Source organism: Cupressus sempervirens, chromosome 5 (assembly GCF_028749045.1).
Source record: "Cupressus sempervirens isolate cs-2001-9-10 chromosome 5, ASM2874904v1, whole genome shotgun sequence".
NCBI classification, from domain to species: domain Eukaryota; kingdom Viridiplantae; phylum Streptophyta; class Pinopsida; order Cupressales; family Cupressaceae; genus Cupressus; species Cupressus sempervirens.
Genome location: NC_143122.1, coordinates 309,423,645 through 309,442,096, shown reverse-complemented (window position 1 = coordinate 309,442,096; position 18,452 = coordinate 309,423,645). Strand labels below are relative to the sequence as shown.

Below are 18,452 nucleotides of genomic sequence, written 5' to 3'. Positions count from 1 at the left end.
TTCTATGAAGCTAGAAAAGAGGACAACACAAGAAGGGCTTGCATATGAAATCAATCCACTTTGTCATAATTATAGAAAATATAAGGCCCTTCTCATCTCTGGGTTTCGATGGTTCTGAGAAACTAAACCGCTTGAGATTGGATAATCAATATGGGTGAGAAGGGTTGACTCCCCAAAATTTCATAATGAGAGTTGTGATTACTAAGAATAGGGCAAACATCTCTACCTCGTGACCTAAAGTCTCTACCTATGGTCTCTTGCTTTGCTTCCTTTTCCTAAACTTCATGGAGGACAAGCGACAAAGATCCCAACATATGGCTTCAACATATTCAATCCTCTCCATTGGCTCCTATGTTGGCTCCCCTAGATCAATAGCATTAAGTAATATCTTATTTGCAAACAAATGCCAAACCCATTGAACCAAAATCAAATGCTAGGCATCTTCAAGATTTTAAAATTTGGGGCTTTAAGAGGAAGTTTGTGTCTAAAAGGTCACATAAAATTACTAGCTAAGAAAAAATGAGATTCACTATGTGATATTAGCACTAGTCACAGAGATTAATTTTTAATTCCCAAATTATTTTTTCCCCATCACAAGTGATTAATGTTTATTTCATTATTTTGTCTCCTTAAGGTTTTTTAAGGTTTTTGGCAGAGTAGAAAAAATCTCTTAGAGGACAACTGATAAACATGATGGTTTGTTATAGTGAAATGATGGGGAACACAAATTCCATTGTCTATCACCAGACTTTGTCCTTGATTTAGAACTTCTTCTCCTACACAATCTCTCCTTTTGACGACCAAATCTATGTTGTCAACAACAATGTAACCCATTTTTTGTGCATTATCATTCATGATGAGAAATAACAACCACTTCCCACTTGGTCAAGGTAGCAACCTCAGTTAGCATTGGTATTACGCTAGTGGCAAATTTTCCTTCAATTAGATAGAAAAATACACAAATCAAGAACAAACATTGATAAGAAATTTTGCCTATGGTGCATAATGGGTACTCACAATTCATCATTCACATTTCACTTCCTCATTGATTGAGTATATCTTGAAGGCATTGAAACTTCAAGGCCAAAGTCACATTTAAATTTGTAATAAACTAAAAATATGACATTTATCTTATCTCGTGATGAAAAGGTTGAGTCAATGGAATATTTTCTATGATTTTTTAATATTTATAAATTTCCAAAATTTAAACAGATTGTCTCGAGAAGAAAATTCATAAAATTGTAATTAAATTAAACATTGACTAAACAAAGCAATCATTTATGGAATGAATTTTTAAAAAAATACAAATCCTAGGGAGAAAGTAGAACGTGAGCCCATTTCTGCATTGATTTGAGTTGGAATTTTTTTATTAAAAAAAAAATGATTTTTCATTTATCTCATATTCCACAAATTTGTAGCACCGGTCCATTGGAGCATAGTATCTTAAATTTAAGTCCAGTATACAAATATCTAAGTAATAAAAATCAAATGATGGCTTATAATCTATTTCAGTTAAAATTAGGATTCTTCCCAATTTGTTCTATTCTCTTCCACCTGTCCATTGCATGCACAAAGCCATGTTGCTTGTCAAACACATCCCCAATTCAACGAACAATATGTAAAATGTGTAGCCAAAGAGAGAACACACATTACAATTTAATGCACATTATAATTAAAGACAATGAGATGCCACATTTCTTCATTTTCATGTTAGCTGACATTTACATTTTAATACTTTAAATTTACTTTAACTAAAAATAATGATTTTTTTAATTGTAAAAATAATGATCTTTGGTGTGATAGTTGATTGACTAATTTAATTTAAATTATACATCCATTCGAAATTAAATAAAAATTGATCAAAATGATGGGGCAGTTAAAACTTTCAAACTAATACGAATTTAAGTAATATTCAAATTTATTTTAAAAAAATACATATTTATTTAAATTAAGGAGGTCATAATCACAAGGTCTTATGTGATTGGAAAAATAAAAATATTTGTATCGTTACTGGCCTATATATGTGTAAATGTTTCATTGGATTAAATTGGTTTATAATTATACCCACTAAACCATTGTGGTTCTCAAAATGTCATATTTATGATAATTATGATTCTATTCTAACTTTGAATTTTTAATTAATTAACAAGGGGTGCATGCACCAAAGTTCCTACCTTCATGTTTTTATGGTTGACTGACTCGTGTTGACTGACTTGAGTTGTCATATGACTTTGTTTTAGATTGTTTCTTATTTCTCGCAGAGTTGTTACACCTTAGTAGCTTTTGATAAAATTGATAATTTTCAAAAGGAATTTTGTACAATTCTAATTCAAAATTTCTAGATAGAAAATATATGATCCTCTCATCACACTACTTTTATCCATAGAAGAGTAGATTGTTAATAGGCATTCAAATGCACATCTTCTCAATCATCCTATCCATTTTCATCTCCTTGCTCTAGAGGTAGGACTTTTGTGTGCTCAAATTGTTTAATTTGAAAGTTTTTCTTTAGAATAGAGCCTCTTCTTTCTATTTTATTTATTTAATTTGTTGACTTTTAATTTATGAAACATGAGCTGTCTTCCTAAAATTCATCTAACCATACATACACTAATTTAAATATGTATGTATGTACATATGTATATGTATATGTATATAACACACTACATCAATCTAAAACTAATTTTATATATATATATATATATATATATATATATATATATATATATATATATATATATATATAACATTTAACTCTATATTTGAACTTGGTAAGATAACTAATAAAATATAGTGTAAACTTAAAGAAATAACATTTTACAAATTATAAAAATAAACATCAATGCAAAACTAATAATAAATATATTTAAAATAAGAAATATAAAACATTTAACTCTATATTTGATTAAAATATCTAAATTATATAACTTAAAAATATTTAATTTTGTAAATTCATATGACTTCTTCTTCATAAACTATCTTGAATAATAAAACATTTAACTCTGTAAATTCATATGACTTCTTCTTCATAAAGTATCTTGAATAATAAATGTATTTAAATAAGAAATATAAAACATTTAATTCTTTATTTGATTAAAATATCTATATTTGAATAACATTTTACAAAATACAAAAATAAACATCAATGTAAAACTAATAATAAATAAGAAATATAAAACATTTAATGCTATATTTGAACTTGGTAAGAAAATAGTTAGGAATAATTAATATTGATTAGACATTCATTTGTGAGGTGGAAGATAAAAATATTGTTTTAAAAAAAAGTTAATCTACTTATTACAAATGTGAAAAAGATTAAGTTATAATTAATGCATTCATTAATAGAGTTGTTAGAAAATATTTATATTTTTGTTGGAAGAAATTGAATTTTTTCATTTTCTTTTTTATAATAAGCTAATACAATTTTCAAAATATTATATTTTTTAATTTCAAAAAAAAAAGCAAACATTAATTTATCTTTTAGATTAATTTAACTAATATAGAACCTCATGATTCCATTCGTTTTTGTAAAAGGTCGGAACTAATAATTACAAAAATGGTTGAGTGACTCTCCCTCTCTTGTACTGTTTTGAAAACTTTAATTTTTCTAATTTTCTTGAAAGACTCCGGGTTTTCCTAGACAGTGAACCGAAGAGAGGTAAAGGCGGGAAGAAGGGTCTCATATGTGGAAAATTTGCTCGTTCACTCGCTAAATGCATACAATTCATCATGGAAAAAGTGTGCGAGAAATTTCCACTCTGCTTCCAACATCCCGCGTTCAATTTGTTTGCTTGCTCGCTAAATGCGTACAATTCAGCGTGGAATCAACACTGCAAGAAGTTTCCTCTCAGCTTCGATATCCCGCCATTTCCGCTTCACTCTCAGGAGTCATTGATAAATAAGTGGCTGCCCTAATCACCCCCGATACGCTAACAAAATGGTTTCCGCCATTGTTCTCGCGCTTGTTCAAGGAGCTGTTGGAGAGGTTGTTAGAGCGCTTCTCTCTAGGCCTGTTGATGCGGGTGTCGATACCCTTCTCTCAGGCTGTCAAAAATTGGGACAATGAGTGAGCGAGGGGTTGTTATGCTTGCAACCCTCATCTTCATTTGCAAACTCATACATTCCAAAACTACCCAAACATAGCGTGGGTTTGGAGAATCAAGTAGGGGATTTGAAAAGGCGGTTATTTGAAGTTAATTTCAATAAGATCGGAGTGATGGGAATTGGGGGCAGGGGCAAAACAACCTTGGTTGCTGCTCTCTGCAGGGATTCTGATGTCCAACGTAAGTAGACCATATATTTACTCTTTGAATCAAGTAATCTCGTAAAATGCATTTTTTGGGAGTTGCTCTCGGGAGGGATGCTGAAACCATAAGTTAACCATTTACACACACCCACACAAAAATTCGTGCTGAATCAAGGAATTTTGTTAAATACTTGTTTTTGTATTGTCTGGGCTTTGATAGGAATTAGATCTGAGAAGAGGAGGCTATTTTAATGCTGGCCTATATTCGCCCAAGTGCTGGGCAACCTATTTCGCTGCTAGGTAAAATGTGCATCACTTTAGCAATCGGATGCAGGAACTGTATGTGTTCCATCGCACTCAGATAAGCCTATATTCAAAACATCAATCATACCCACAACCTTAACCGTGGTGTGACGAGACAATTTACCTCTGGTTTGTGGCGATCTCTGTGTATAGGTTATGGTTCGACCTTCTTTTTAAGTATATAATCTCATGCTTAAGTTAGGGAGCTGCTCTAGCATGGACATCTTCCTCAGTTAGTCAACCAGGGGAATCCTTTTCCATTGGTATTTGTTAACTGTGTCTCGTCTACTATTGATGAGCTCTTTTTTTGTGTGAACCATCTCCTGTTGACAAGGCTGGATAGTCCTCTTCCATCCTCTGCTCCTCACAGTGCCTGAAAATGATCCATGCCTTAATGTGGTTTCTGGATTCTCTTCTCCTTCCCCTCGATCTGTCTTCGCCTCCTCGAAGTTTCTGAACACCATTCATGCCTCCACCTTTGATGTGAAATCCTCTCCCCTTCCCCTCTTTCTCTTTTGTCTTCATTGAAGTGCTTAAAGGCAATTGAATCCTCAACTTGCTTATGTCAATGCAATCTTCTCCCCCATCTTCTCAATATATCCTCTTCCTCTCCTTCTTCTCAAAGAGCTTAACGGCCATTCATATCTCCTCTCTTGCCTTCAATAACCCCCTCCTCTCCTCTTTTACGCGTACGAAGAGCATTTATTCATCATCTTGCTTTACTTGTTGTAGTCCTCTCTTCTTCCCCTTAATCTGTACTCTTCTCTGCTTTGCTCTCCTCTTCCTCTTAAGCTATCCTGTTTGGCCACTCCTGTGAAGACATTTGTCCTCCCGTTCTCATCTTTGATCCATCCATTCGAGCCCCTGATCTATCAAGACCTTACTATCAGGTCAAGTGGCCAATATGCGGAATACTTATGCTTAGGCTAGCTTTTATTTTCACTGGGAAGTGGGCTTGTCCTCTGATATCAAAATGACAAGTTAGAAAATGTTTCCAATGAGGAAGTGGTGGGTTTAGAGCTTCTAGTCTGGTTGGCAAAGTTGCATGGGGATTTTTAGCCTGGCTACAATCCTGCGTTAAACTTCTAGGAAGACTAGAATATAAGACCTGATCTCACTTACTGTAGTATGCTCTTTGTGTTCACACTTGTGTATATTGGTAACATCACCGAATCATGGTTAGACTTGCCCGTCAACCTCTCAATAAAGAAGTCAAATTTCAATATCTTGATCCTAACTTACTTCCCAATGCATTCTAACGACAGCAGTAATGGGAGAGTTGAAAGAATTCATATATTGCTGCGGTGATTATGAATCTGCATATGTGCTCAACCCTTGCAATTTATTGGCCACCACATCGCAGAAAAAACTGCCCTTAGTAGGAGAAGAAAAACAACACAAATACGATACAGACACAATGAATTAGCAATTTAGCAAATAAACTTATTTATGTTTGTTAATTAATTACTCATGAGACCTTACTTATACTTGTCTATCTATTGGAAATAACCCTTGCGTTCTTTTCTGATTTCCCTGACCTTACGTTCTCCATTCTTCTTCTCAGAACGTTTCGGAGACAAGATAATTTTTCAAACAGTTTCACAGCTACCAGATAACAAGACAATTCTTGAGAACATATGGAAAATGATTACTGGGGATCAACCGTTGCCTGATTCTCAGAGTGAGAGCATTCATGAGGCTCTTCAGGAAATACTCAGGCTTAAGCGAGAAAATATTCTAGTCATATTAGATGATGTGGGGCCAAATGTTAATCTTGAAGAATTGTTGTTTGAAGCAGAGGGATGCAAGATTGTTTTTACAGTCAGGGACAGTGTCAATTCCATACACCTTGATAGCACTCATTATATGTCTTCACTTGGAGAGGAAGATGCTCTATCCCTCTTTTGTTATTGGGCCTTTGGACAAGAAAGCATTCCAGATGGATGGTTCAACAAGCAACTAGTCAAAGAGGTATACCTATGTCTATGTACGTCTCATTTATTGATTTTAGTGAACCTGAAGTCTGTAAAATTTGCCATAATACGACATTATATTTTGCTAGCTGATATTGTGTAGATCTGCTATCCATTCCGTGTTTGCAATTTAAGAAGCATGGTTCGTTTAGTTCAATATGTGTAGATCTGAAGGCCACCCTTTGAGATTATATTGGGGCTAACTAGTCTGTACTAACAGGTAGCAAAAGAATGTCTAGGATTACCACTTGTATTGGAGGTGATTGGACATTATTTACATAAATACAGTGAAAATGCATATTGGGAATACGCCAAAAGGCACCTTTCACAAGGAACACGAATCAATATTAGATCATATGAAGAGGATGTTCTCAAGCGCCTAGCACTGAGCATAGAAGATCTGGACAATGATACAAAAAAATGCTTTTTGGACCTGATATTGTTTCCTGAAGTTAAAAAAATCCCTGTTGATGCTTTGTTTGATATTTGGATTCATGTTCACAACTTAAGCCCAGAGCATGCGTCGATGATTCTTGTTGATCTCGAAAAAAGATGGCTCTTGAATTTGGTACAGCTAACTCATAATTCAAGGTGAGTGTCTTCTTTTAGATTCTTTTGTTGAAATTGTGTTGAAATATGTAGCAGAAAGATATAGATAGTGATCATCAAGCCACAATATGTAAAATTAACAAGCCGAAAGAGTAAATCTCCCATTTCTTCCAGCATGATCTAAATGGAGTTTGGACATGTAATCGTTTTACTTCAACTCAAAATTTGTAACCATTGAAATGTTGCTACTTCAATTTGAAAACTTCGTTTTACTGAAGATTGAATGCATCTTTACTCTTGCTTTCCCAGCAATTGTGAGATATATGCAGTTCAACATGATATGTTGTAGCGTTTGGCTATTTATTGTGCGGAATCTGCGGACAACAACCAAAATGACAAGATACGCAAAAGGTTGAGATTATCTCCATTCTCTTGCTGGGAAGATATAAAAGCCGCTGAGATTATTGCCATTCGCACAGGTTGATTGCTTTAAATTGGTTTATTCATATTCACAATTATCAGGCTTTAAGCAAATGAGTAAGGCCCATCAAAATATATATATTCCTTCTTTAAAAGGTTTTGAATACTTTTGTAGGTCCAATGAAAGAGAATAAATGGCCTAAGTTGGAGTTTCCGGAGGCCCGTGCCCTTGTATTGATATTTGATGGAAATGAATATTTCCTTCCACCATTTGTGCAGGAAATGTCTCGGTTGAAAATTCTTATCATAATCAACCAGAAATCCTGTAGGGCTAAAATTGACGGCATGTCAACCTTTAGTTCATTGGTTCAACTGAAGAGCCTTCGGCTTGAAAAATTGATTGTCCCTGATCTAGATTATTTTCAATATTTAGAAAATCTCAGGAAGCTCTCACTGAGTCTCTGCAGCACTGATAAGGGACGATTGGACATTGAAGTGTGCTCAAAGCTGCTTAAACTTGAAGAGATTAATATTGACTGCTGTGAGGATATTGAGGAATTTCCTGTTGGTATTTGCAATTTCACTTTACTGAAAATACTGTCTATAACAAATTGCCATCAACTTCGCAAGATTCCTGAGAATCTGGGGAAGCTTGCAGGATCTCTTCAAGTGCTGAGCTTAGTTGCTTGTCTGAATCTCAAAGAACTGCCAGCCTCAATTTATGAACTTGGAAATTTACATTTCCTTGTCAAGGCTTGGAGGCTCTTCCACGTGACTTCAATAAGTTGGAGAGACTCAAAATTTTCAACATGGGTGACTGCAAAACAATCAAGAAACTTCCTAGAATGGTTAATAGCCTTACGTCTTTGTCAGATGTGATCTGCGACGAGCAATTGAAAAAAGAGTGGTCTCGTTTCCGTGAGTCGATTAATGTGATAATTGCAGAACCAACATTTAGTTTAGAGTTTCTGGACAAATAACTTTGCTCCGGCAATCATTTATATTGTGAACAGTGACTATGGACCATGGGTTGAGTAATTTTCTTTCTAGTTTTAGAAGCGGAGTTAGAAATTAAGACCATTTGTGTCATTGGGGTTGGAGTTCTATCTATGCACTTTAAACTTATGGCAGAATCACAGAGTGCTTAGCACTACCGTCAATATTGTATTTATGTCATATGTTTTAATTTTTAAATTATTAAGGCTTTTAGTCCCTAGCTACAGCAGACACACGAGTGATCATGCTGCAATGTTCTTTTCATGGTAAATTGTGCCTGAGCAACAATTAAATCCTTTCGCTTGTGCTTTAACGTGTTTTCCGAGAGTAAGAACTTAGCAGATCAAAATTTTTCTTTTCCGCATATTACATTTTCCTGGGTCTGGCAAATGGAAAGGAATTTATAAATTCTTAAGCCTTAACATATATCTAGGAGATGGTGGAGAACAAACAGAATCAGTATAAGTACATAATTTCTGGATTTGATTGTGTAGAGTTTTTTTATCATTAATGTTTTGGATCATAGTACATGATTCATCAGTATAAGTACGTAATTTTTGGATTTGATTGTGTAGAGTTTTTTTACCATCAATGTTTTGGATCATACTACATGATCCATCATCAAGATACAAGAGAACAAGAAGATCCATAGTGAGGACAAAAATGAATACTCCATGCAAAATTTCTATCAGCCCTTTGCCAAAAAAATTCTGATGTGGAACTCTATGTATGACAGAAGTCAAAATCCTTCTAAAAGTAGGAACCACTTTTATAAAAAGTTTAACATATTATTAAAATCAATTTGGACTATATTTATGTTTGATAGTTTTTAATTTTTAATTTTTTGATTGGTACATAGTTTTTAAATTTATTATCATGTAACTAAATTTAATAATATTGTTTTACTTATGATAATTTAATTGAATAAGGGACTTGTATATTCATTTACAATTAATATTATATTATTTTATTTCAATAAATAATACATTTATTTTGTATTAACATTTCTAAATTATTTTGACAATTAGTGGAATATATATATATATATATATCAATGTTGGTGAGCTAATCTTTTTGTTATTCTAGAAAGCTTTATACATTGTTATTAGTCCTTGCAAATTAATGTACGGGCATACAATTAATTTTAAAAAAAAGAAATATCTTAATAGTCCAAAATTGAAAATGATTTATATCTAAAATATATTTATGTTTACTAATTTCATCATTCTTATTGATTGTTATATTTTTGTTAGGGGCTAAAAGTATTTTTTCTAGGACTAAAAAGCCTCCATCAATCTGGATATTCTGTATCATTTTATTCTAGGGACTTACATCTTACCCAAAATCTACTAGGTGTGTTCAAATCAAATCATTTTTACAAAAAACACTTAAATTGGTAGGGGATTTTCTAGCCTCAACCCAAAACTAGCCACTATAAATTGAAAATTGAGAAGTCCTTTCTTCTAATATGAGGCCCAATTAGCAAATCTTATGGTATGACGTCTGCTTCCCCGTGCAACTCTCTCTTTTTAATTGGAAGAAATCTTCTTTCAACATAAAAATTTTTAATTTTAAAATTATGAGCCCTAGTCAATTTCCTTGTACTGATCAATGCCTTCTGAAATCAATTTGGTTTTGTATCTTTTCTTACCTGTCCTCTTATGTCAATCAAAATTTCTATTGATTTTTAAAAGCTTAGTGCTTTAGGAGAAGTGAAAGGAAATCACAAGTGTTATTTGCCACTAGAGGGTGCATTTTCTCTTGCATTTTTTCCCTCCTATTGTCACACTTTGCAAGCACTTATTAAATTTTGGTGGCTCTAACTGATTAGAGAATAAAAGCCTTGGATGTGCTTCTTCTAAGAATAACAACTCATACAATAACATTTTTTTCATCCTCAATCTTAGATTATGACTTGGATTAGTACTCTGGTTTGATTGTTATTAATTAATATTGTCTCTCTTACCAACAACATTTCTCAGTACCCCTCTATCTCTCCACTTACCTTACCTTGTAGCGACTGGGCTATTTTAGTGTCTTGGGGAAAATATCGATTAACTCGATGTTAGTAGGAGGCTCAGGTTTTCATAAAAATGATTTGTACTTTAGTTCAGACATAACTTCCCCAATCCCCTCTGTATTTAGACCTCTATAAAAAAACTAGTTAGTGTATAGGCTTCAATCTACACACTCAATAAATGAGGATTAGTAGCACCAAATGATCTAATAATGAAATCACATAAGCTACCAAACATGAGCCTATGAATATTCAACAAAATAAGAAGCATTAAATAATTGGAATCACATAATAAAATATGCAAATCAATCAAATACTCCAAAATTTTGTTACTTCTCTTTGGTCATATGAAGTGTGCACATAACTCTGATTTTGGTAGCACTTAGACTCCGAGCTCCAAGAAATATGATAAAAAGATAGGATTTCAAATGATAGCAAAATGACATAGGTTCAATCTGAAAGTCAGTTATGAAATTAAGATATATGAGAATTGTTTATATAGATTTTTTGGAAATCCATAAATGGTTGAGATCAATTTGGGAAAATCATGATGAATGGACAAGGATGAAAGAGACTGGAGGAAAAATTGGAAAGTTTCCAATTTTAAATTGAAAACGACAAAGGATAAAATTTGAGATATTTTCAATTTTGGAGAGATAAAGTTTCCAAAAATTGAAAATTGATACTTCAGAATCATTTCTGATTTTGTATTTTTAGAAAAAATAGATTTTTTATTTTATGAAGATTTTCTAATTTTTAAATTTCAATTTCTCATAAAATTAATTTTTCAGATTTTAGAAGATTTAATTGAATTAAAACTTCAATTAGATTTGAAAGATGAAATTAACTAGCACTTGCGCATTTATGTACGTGCAACGATTAGCGATAGGAATGATTTGTGTAATTGAATGAAAGGAAACAAAGAACTATTATGGTTAAATTTAGAATTATAATTAGATTAGGTTTACAATTTAACTTAATATTTAATTAGGATTAGAGTTAAGTTTGAGGTTACATGTTTCAAGTTGGCCAAGATTAGATTTAGGATTATGATTTAAATATATCTTAAATTTTTAATATCACTTAGGATTAATGCAATAGTACACTAACATTTCTTAAAATCAATTACATAGTGTAAGATTAGGGTTAACTTGTTTATGTGTAAGTATTCAAGTTAGGTTAAAAGCTTATTTCATTGGAGAAGATTTTTGACAATATTGAAAACTCATTATTTCTAGAGTAAGGGTTCAATTTCTAAGTATGATTTAATAAAGCTTAATTTTAGGTTAATGATTGATTTATTAAGATAGATGGATTTATATTTTTAGCAGGTGAATACAATTTTCAATCCTTAGACAATATTGAATTAAGTTAGGATTAAGATTATGCTTAAGGTTTAAGCCATAGTTAAGGTCACAATGTAGTTACATTATGGTTAAAGTTTGGATTAAGGTTTAGCCTAGGGTTAAGGGTTTGGGAAAATGATTATTGTTAAAATTGGGATTATGATTATAGTTAGGATTGAGATTATGGTTATTGCTAGGATTTACATAATGGATAGCTCTATAAGTTGTGAGAATATGATGATCTTAATATACATTACTATAATATAGGTAAATAAATGCTTATATTATGTATTATGTTGAAATTAAAATAAAATAATTTATTTTAAATAAATAAATAATTGTAAAAATTATGAAAATAAAAAAGAAATAGAAATTAATTTACATATATGACAAACATTTCTAAATTTCAAATCCTTTTAATGTAAAAAATTACAAATTATAAAATTAAACTATAATTTTACAACTAAAACCTAGATACAAATGAAATCTCTCTATTTATTAAAGGTATGTAAACAATATTTAATTGCATGCATTTCATTTTTATCTTAATACTTACTAAATTAAAAAATAGAAATGATTTTATTTTAAAATAGAAATAAATTTGTATAACATATATTTTAATTTTCCTTCTAGTTTCTAAATCATTTCAAATTTTAAAACTAAACAAAGTTCTATATGTATTTCTCAAAATGAATCAACATAGATTAAAAACTAAAAAATTGAAATCTATACTTAAATGTTACCTTTCTATATTTATTTATTTTTAAAAACATTTCTACTTTATTTTATGCTTTTGCATGCATATTGATAAGAAAAAAATTATTTTATATTTATACTCTAAACAACAATTGTATTAGAATTTATAAAAAATATAGAAAGTAATCTATGTATATAACAAACTTTTCTAAATATGAAATTATTTTTGTGTAAAAAATCAAATGATAACATTAAACTACAAATTTAAAACTAAAATCTACTTACAAAGGAAATATGTCTATATCTATTGAAGATATGTAAACTACATTTTTTCATACATTTTATTTTTATCTTAGTAATTAGAAAATCCAAAAAATATAAATATATATGTGCTGGATATATATATTTTAATTTTTCTTCTTCCTTATATATTATTTAAAAAATTAGAATTATATTAAATTATATTTTCAATTTTCTAAAATGAACCAACTTAAATTTAAAACCAAAAAACTAAAAATCTGGACTTAATGCGAACTTTATATATTTTTTAACAATATAAATATTTGAATTCTATTTTATATTTTTGCATGCATATAATTTCAAATTGTAATTGACTTTCAATATTTTTTCTTAATCAATAGTTGTAAATATAAAATCTAGATACAAATGCAATCTTTTTTTATCTTTTAAAATTTTGTATTCTATTTACTTTATGCATTTCAAGTTTTAATTTAAGATAATTTAATTTTTTAATTTTAAAATCAAAATGTGTATATAAATTAAATTTTATTATTTTTAAGATTTATTGAAAAAAATATGAGTCATTGCCAATATATTTGATAATAAAATAATAGACTTTTAAGATCTTTCATAAATAACACAGATTTATGAGTACATCTATTTAGAAATGAATATATTTGGAAATCAAATCGAGGCTATCAAAAATTATTTGAATAATATATAAATTGAAACAAAACTAATATGATTTAATCTTGTTCATATTTATTTTTTGTCATGCATGTATTACCATTTCTATTTGCTTCCTCAACTTCTCTATAATCAATATGCATGCATTTTGTAATTGCTCACTATGCATTTATTACTATATGAAACTTGTCAAACAATTCAAACGAATATATAAACTTGTTATAATCTATATGCATACATTGTGTAACTACTCATTATGTACTTATTATTATGATAAACTTGTCAATCAATTCAAACCAGTATATAAACTTATGGCATTATAACAACTGCATATATGAAAGAAAAAAAATTGAACATGCACAGAAGATAAAATAACCAAAATTGTTGATAGAAAATCCAATAGAACCTACACAATGTCAGAAATGAGAGAAAAAATAGGTTAATTCATAAACATTTAAGTTAAATAGAAGAAGAAATAGAGACTTTTGAAGAAGAAATAAAAGTTAGAAACTTTCCTACAAAAGTAACAGTGATAAAGGAAACTCCAAAATTTTTTAACCGAGTCTTTTAGATCAACGAAAAATCATAAAACTGTGAAGTCTTACAATATTTCCGTCCAGTCTTACAACATTTCTGTGCAAAAAAAGCAAATTGAGGAGCAAAGCTCCCACAATAAGCATATCGACTTAATTAGAAATTGAAATTGATGTGAAATGAAGATGAAATTAAATTTAATTTAATAAAGAGGAATAGATTAGTTAATTTAAAAAATCAATAATTATTATTGAAATTGTGGGAAATTGAATTTAATTAACTGATAATAATCAATTAATTAAAGGTAAAATAATTAAATTAATTTAATTAAAATTAGGGAATGATTAAATGATGCAGAGATTTGATTATAGAAGAAATAAGATGATAAATTAATAATTAATAGAAGAATAATAAGCATGTTAAATGTAAATTTGCAAGTCTGTCCATTTTTGGGTGTCTACAATTAGACCCCATATTAGTGAAAAAAATAATTGTATACATACACATGTACCGAAAAGAAATAGAAGTGATTTAAGGATGCCCAAATCCTTAACTTTTATTAATTTCTTGATAACTCTACCTTTTACCTCACATTGCCTAGGGTCCTCACTTTCCCCATGACCCTAGTGTTAAATTTTGTAGCGAGAAAGTTGTCTAGCCCTACTTAAATAATTATTTATTTTACTGAGAACCTTGGTTAATTAAATACTTGTTTAATTATTAGATGCTTACAACCAATTTAATTATGGTTGTTAAGATTTATTTTATCTCAGCCAATGTCAGTCATTATTTTCTTTTCAATGAGAGTAGAATAAAAGGAAGGCTAGGTGGTATTTGTAATCATCAAGTTTGAAGATCAAGTCTTGAAGACAGATTTGTAGTAATAGCATATGTATTTGCACTGTTAGCAGATCAAGTAGAAGATCAAGTTTTGTGAAATCATTTGTAGTGAAAGTGAATAATCTTATAGCAGAAGTGAGGGTGCAATGCTAGCATGGGATAGTAGTGGGGGATATCAGCGGGAGGCATTGGGAGTTTGTCAAAGTTCTGCCAGTGAGAGGCAAGGGATTCTTTTGTAAATCTTATATTGTTGAATTTTAATATATTTTCCATCTGAAGAACTGGTTTTCCCTTAGGGGTTTTTCCAAGGACAATTTTGTTCAAAAATATTGTGTCACTATGTTCAAATTTCTTTTCAAATAATTTTTGTGAACTTGCAATTGTGTTTTTATTCAATATTCGGTTGTGAATTAGTTTTCGACAATTAAATTATCTTTCAAGATAGGAGATTATTAATTAATGATTGCAATAGCTCTTTTTCATAAATTATTAGAGCAATGTTGAGGGTAAAGAATGTTAGGATTAGCCTCAGACATAAATAACAATTACATGCAAATATAACCAATACCAGAAAATAGTAGATTGCATAAAAGAGAACACAAGACACCAAGAGTTAACATGGTTCACTCAATCCTTGGGCTATGTCCAACAACAAGAAGTCCAATATTATTATTATCCAGTGATTACAAATTGATTATGATTCGTGATCCCTTACAGATCAATACCACAGCAAGAAGCTACAATATCACCATTCATCATGAAATCTCTAACCCTAAGCATTTTTATACAAGCTTTTGTTGTTTACAAAATTAGTGCTAGGATAATAGAAAAATAGTAGCCTATGCCTTTTAGAATATAAGGGCATTTTTGGTTTTTGGGGGGCATTGCCTCTTGACCCCACCTTGTAATGTGATAGGGAGCACACTTGGGGTGCTCGCCTAGGACCTTGCAGGGGCGCTACCCCCAACCCCCCGTAGAAATAATCTATCCTAGTAAAGAAATTAAGGGTTTATTAAAACCTGATCTCTTTAGATTTATTATTGCTTTAATCCCTTAAGATGGCTTCAGCTTTTGTGAGGGATCGAGATAGATTGGATGGTGCCTCAGATTTTGGTGTCTCGAAGGCTAGACTTTCTTTATTGTTGGAAGAGAAAGGTATTAACAATTATGTTACCAGTGTTGTACCTATACCTACAAATGTGACACAACTTGCAACATATAAGAAGGACGATGCCAAGGTGAGGACGATTATCCTTGATGGTGTCAAGGATCAGATTGTTCCACATATCTTAGAGCTAGATACATCAAAGAAGATGTGGGGTGCCATTTTGAATATGTACCAGAATGCTACCACCAACATGAAGATGATTCTTAGAGAAAAGTTGAAGAATACCCTGATGAACCAAGGAGAAGATGTCACAAGTTACCTTACCAGGATTAGACTTCTCAAGGATGAGTTAACAGTTGTTGGAGATAGTCTTAGTGATGACGAGCTAGTGAGAATAGCCCTAAATGGGTTTACTAAGTAGTGGAGTGTCTTTGTTCAAGTTGTTAGTGGACGATGCACCTTATCAAGTTGGGATCGACTATGGATTGATTTCACTCAGGAGGATTTTAGACTATGTCTTGTCAATGAGGCCAACAAGAGTCAGAAAACTAAAGTGGAACATGAAAGTGTTGCCCTAGCAGGAAAAGGGAAAGAAAAGAAGGGGTCTAGCAAAGGATCAAATTCACAAAGTGAGAAGAAAAAGGACCTTTCTAAAGTCAAGTGCTTTGGTTGTCATGAGTATGGTCACTAAGTCAGTGATTGCTCAAAAAAGAAGAAGGCAAAGAAGCAGGTAGTAACTTCAACAAGTGCAAAAGAACTCGCTAGTAGAATGGAAGATGAGTTTGCACTCATAGCTTGTTTGGTTAGTTCAACCTCACAGTGTTTTTGATATATAGATGAGGCATTATTTTATGTGATACGAGTTAGAGAGTACTTCTCCAATTATAAGGAGAACACCAATATCCAAATTTCTATGGGAAACTTGTCCAAACTCAACCTAGTTGGGAAAGGGATTGTTTAGTTTTAAAGGGAGAATGGAAAGATAATTCCACTTCATGGTTTGTTGCATGTTCTTAGCTTAGGTATGAATCTAATTTCTATATATGTTCTTCAAGATAAGGGGTATAGTGTACTCTTTAGATGGACTCATATGATGATTAAGCATAAGGATTGGAAATCACCCATAACTATTAGAATTAGGAGTGGTCGCCTTTAGAGGTTGTAGTTTGATACTCCTAAGGCACTCATAAGTAGAAATAATCCTAGAGATCTTTGAGAGTTATGACATAGGAGGATGGGCCATATTCATTGTGGAGCACTTAAATTTATTTGTGAGATAATGATAGGTGTTATAGAGGTGAGCACAAAGCATGATGATGTATGCAAGGGATGTGTGTTGGAAAAGTTTGTGAAAGCATCTTTTCCAAGGAGCGATACCAAATTTGAGGGTGTTCTTGATCTAGTGCATTTAGATGTATGTGGACCGATGTCGATGAAATCTCTCAAAGGATATGAGTACTATGTTTTTTTTATTGATGATTTCTCCAAGAAGACCTAGATATACTTCTTGAAGACCAAAGATGAGGTTTTTAGTGGATTCTAAGAGTTCAAGGCTCTTGTGGAGAATGTGACAAAAAGAAGATAAAGGTTCTTTAGTCAGACAATGGTGACAAGTACAAAGGAAACATCTTCCAAGAGTTCTCTACTAAGGAAGGAATCAAGAGAGAGTGGATTGTTCCTTACAATCCATAATAGAAGGGAGTTGCTAAGAGGGAGAATCATTCTATATCAGAGGTTTCAAGGGCTATGCTACATGACCAGGACCTACTTGACTATTAATGGGGAAAAGCATGTAGTACAACACTTTACATTCAGAATAGGGTTCAACGCAAGGTGCTAGGGAAGATGATACTAGAGGAAGCTTTCACAGGAAAGAAACCAAATGTTGGTCACTTTAGAATATTTTAGAGTTTGGCATATTCTCATATTCCAGGTGATACACGTACCAAGTTAGATCAGACAATAGAGACGGGGTACTTTGTTGGGTACAATGAAACCTCAAAGGCATATAGGATTTTTAATCTATGGATCAGAATAATTATAGTTAGATGTGATGTTAAGTTCATGGAGGACAAGATATTTAGAAGGTCAAAATTTTTACTTGTAGATGATCAGAGTGAGCAACCAATAGAAGCTCCAAGACCTCTAGTCAAGGGTAACAAAGCTCAAGTATAGTTACTAGTATGAGCATAGACTTAGGTGGTGAAGATTCACAGAGTATGGAGTAACATGTGCAATAGGAAATGCATCTAGAAGACTTAGACGTTGATATTTCATCCTCTATAGTTGGCAATAGGAACCATGAGGTTGAAGAGGCACAAAGGGATACTCAGGAGTTTGTGGGATCTCCTAGGAAGAGTACTATACAATGGAGGAAAACATCCAAGTTCAATGACTATGTGGCATTAGTTAGTCAGTTGATAGACAATGAGCCTTCTAGTTATCAGGAGGTTGCACAACATCAAGTTGAGTATGGGACTAGATATGTTCAAGGTGA

The 18,452-nt window shown here is 31.7% G+C and overlaps 1 pseudogene; it reads left to right on the top strand.

The window, feature by feature from the left end:
• The first annotated feature begins 3,937 nt into the window (after nucleotides 1-3,937).
• Nucleotides 3,938-8,471, top strand: LOC149555860 (putative disease resistance protein At4g33300; annotated as a pseudogene).
• The last annotated feature ends 9,981 nt before the right edge of the window (nucleotides 8,472-18,452 follow it).